Genomic DNA, 3,934 nt, shown 5'->3' on the forward strand with positions numbered 1-3,934 from the left:
GGCCCTCAGGTGGTTTCCCTACTTTGCATTAAGTTTGGCTCACTTAGGACCACCAGAGAAGCTATATTGAAGGGTAAGCCATATGGGGAGTGGGAAAGCCCTAGATACCAGGAAACTGTATAGGAGAGGGAGGGGGCACTAGACACCAGGGAACTGCATAGGGGAAGGAAGGGGCCACTAGACACTAATAACCTAAATAGGGGAGGGAGGACCACTAAACATCAGGGAATTGTATAGGGGAGGGAGAACCGCTAAAACCATATAGGGGAGGGAGGGGAGCAGTAGATGCCAGGGAATTGTATAGGGAAAGGAGGGGGGAACTAGACACCAGGGAACTGTATAGGGGATGGAGGGGGACTATTAGACACCAGGGAACTGTATAAGGGAGAGAGGTGGCCACTAGACATTGAGGTTGGTCTGCAACTTGGTCCCAGAGCTTGATTTCCGCCCACTTTGTATTTGAGTTTTACACCCATGCGTGGATCACCATGCCTAACCATAGCAACGTGCCTGTTACCCCAGTAATGTACTTTGTGCTAATAAAGTAATGCATGCTGCTCTTCATGGCATATTTACCGGCCTTTCATGCATCAGGTCCCGAGAAACATACCGGTACATAAGAATTACTACTGATTGCCCCTAATCAGTCCAATTAGATTGTATAACAAAAATACCATACTGAATATTAAGGTGCAAAAGAAATCTGCTTGATATTTGACATCCCCCAAGGGATGTGGGTGTTGGGGCATTTCTGGGAACTTTCACACAAGACTAAAGGTATGCCTACACACACACTATTACTGTCACCTGCACGGACTGGGACTGGATTCCTCAGGTGACAGTTTGGGGGGGGGGGACCCCAAGCATTTACAGTTTCTGTTTGCAAGACACTTTCACACTACTGAGATAAGAGCAACATTATAAACAGAGGAAATCTAGGCCAGAATCACCAAAAATGTATGACTGCCATCTAGTGTTCAAAATGCAAACTGTAGCACTAAACAGTCTCAAATATACTGCACAGTACATAAGGCAAAAGGGAACTACAGTTTTACCTCCATGAAGTTATAATAATGTTATCTTGACGTGTAAAGACAAAGTATTTACTGTAGATAAGCCCTTTAATTTACTGTGCACATTCTGGTACATATGGCAGCACGGTGGTATAGTGGATAGCACGGTATTTAGATTAGTCCTTATGCACATCATGGTATTATATGGCCACACAGTGGCGTAGTATATAGGTCTCTCGCCTTGCAGCACTGGGTCCCCGCTTAAAATGCCAGCCAGGGAACTGTCCGCATGGAGGTTGTACAGTGGGTTGCAAAAGTATTCGGCCCCCTTGAAGTTTTCCACATTTTGTCACATTACTGCCACAAACATGCATCAATTTTATTGGAATTCCACATGAAAGACCAATACAAAGTGGTGTACACATGAGAAGTGGAACGAAAATCATACATGATTCCAAACATTATTTACAAATAAATAACTGCAAAGTGGTGTGTGCATAATTATTCGGCCCCCTTTGATCTGAGTGCAGTCAGTTGCCTATAGACATTGCCTGATGAGTGCTAATGACTAAATAGAGTGCACCTGTGTGTAATCTAATGTCAGTACAAATACAGCTGCTCTGTGAGGGCCTCAGAGGTTGTCTAAGAGAATATTGGGAGCAACAACACCGTGAAGTCCAAAGAACACACAAGACAGGTCAGGGATCAAGTTATTGAGAAATTTAAAGCATGCTTAGGTTACAAAAAGATTTCCAAAGCCTTGAACATCCCACGGAGCACTGTTCAAGTGATCATTCAGAAATGGAAGGAGTATGACACAACTGTAAACCTACCAAGACAAGGCCATCCACCTAAACTCACAGGCTAAACAAGGAGAGCGATGATCAGAAATGCAGTCAAGAGGCCCATGGTGACTCTGGATGAGCTGCAGAGATCTACAGCTCAGGTGGGAGACTCTGTCCATAGGACAACTATTAGTCATGCACTGTACAAAGTTGGCCTTTATGGAAGAGTGGCAAGAAGAAAGGCATTGTTACCAGAAAGCATAAGAAGTCCCGTTTGCAGTTTGCCACAAGCCATGTGGGGGACACGGCAACCATGTGGAAGAAGGTGCTCTGGTCAGATGAGACCAAAATGGAACTTTATGGCCAAAATGCAAAACGCTATGTGTGGCAGAAAACACCGCACATCACTCTGAACACACCATCCCCACTGTCAAATATGGTGGTGGCAGCATCATGCTCGGTGGTGCATCTCTTCAGCAGGGACAGGGAAGCTGGTCAGAGTTGATGGGAAGATGGATGGAGCCAAATACAGGGCAAACTTAGAAGAAAACCTCTTGGAGACTGCAAAAGACTTGAGACTGGGGCGGAGGTTCACCTTCCAGCAGGACAATGACCCTAAACATAAAGCCAGGGCAACAATGGAATGGTTTCAAACAAAACCTATGTGTTAGAATGGCCCAGTCAAAGTCCAGATCTAAATCCAATCGAGAATCTGTGGCAAGATCTGAAAACTGCTGTTCACAAACGCTGTCCATCTAATCTGACTGAGCTGGAGCTGTTTTGCAAAGAAGAATGGGCAAGGATTTCAGTCTCTAGATGTGCAAAGCTGGTAGAGACATACCCTAAAAGACTGGCAGCTGTAATTGCAGGAAAAGGTGGTTCTACAAAGTATTGACTCAGGGGGCCGAATAATTACGCACACCCCACTTTGCAGTTATTTATTTGTAAAAAATGTTTGGAATGATGAATGATTTTCGTTCCACTTCTCACGTGTACACCACTTTGTATTGGTCTTTCACGTGGAATTCCAATAAAATTAATGCATGTTTGTGGCAGTAATGTGACAAAATGTGGAAAACTTCAAGGGGGCCGAATACTTTTGCAACCCACTGTATGTACTCCCAGTGTCTGCATGTTGTGATGTTTCCTCCCACATCACAAAAACGTTTTCCTCCCCAACGACCTGGGCTGAATATTAGAGACACTGAAGCGATAAATAAAAAAAATTATGATACAATGACTCGGTTGTGTAGTAGGGATAATTTCTAGAATATTAGTAGCAAAGAAAATATTCTCATTTTTTTATTTTCAGTTGTATAGTTTTTTTTTTTATTTTTTTTTATTAACATTGCATCATTCTGTAATATTTGCAGTTTACACACTACTCAGCATTCTAAATGATTTTGCAGAGCAGCAGTGAACTTTTGAACCCCTTCTCAGCAGAGAAAAAGAAGATACAATCACTGACAGTTTAGGTAACAAGCTTCAGAAGACAGAGCTCTCTGCGAAAGTCGTGGAGTTCAATGGCTTTTTTGCATAGATAACAACTGGAGTTTCTTAGCTATTCCTGTACTGAAAACAACATTAGACTTATGTCTCTGCTCCTAATATTTTATTTCTTAGTTGTAAAACACATACAAATAATTTTGTCATAATTTATATTTCGCTTCAGTGTCTCTAAGTGGCTAGACCCAGTGTTGTTAAAGTCGTGTCCCTACTGTGTATCTACCGGTACTTTTTGTTCTTATGCCTGACCCACTGTCTTGATTAACAGGTTAGACTTGACTTTGTATTTTAAACTTCCTATTTACCTACTGAATTTGAGTTTGCTGTATATTTGTAGGTACCTTGGATTGATATGGCTCTTTGACAGGACTTGCAAGGTTACCAGAAAGAATTACAAGTAATACAGAACAAAAACTCTTTATATTGTAAACAAAACAAAAAAAAGTTCCTTAAAAATAAATAGGAATGAAACAAAATGTATGCTAGGGAAAATGACGTATTCTGGAACCATGCAGTGGAATATGCAAATCATTTGGATAGTCTATACCATCCCCCCCTCTATGCATTATCTTAGCAGATATGTCTAAACTAGAATTTACCATTACCCAAAATAGGGGCGAACACGCTGAA

The sequence above is a fragment of the Hyperolius riggenbachi genome, chromosome 12, assembly GCF_040937935.1.
Source record: "Hyperolius riggenbachi isolate aHypRig1 chromosome 12, aHypRig1.pri, whole genome shotgun sequence".
NCBI classification, from domain to species: Eukaryota; Metazoa; Chordata; class Amphibia; order Anura; family Hyperoliidae; genus Hyperolius; species Hyperolius riggenbachi.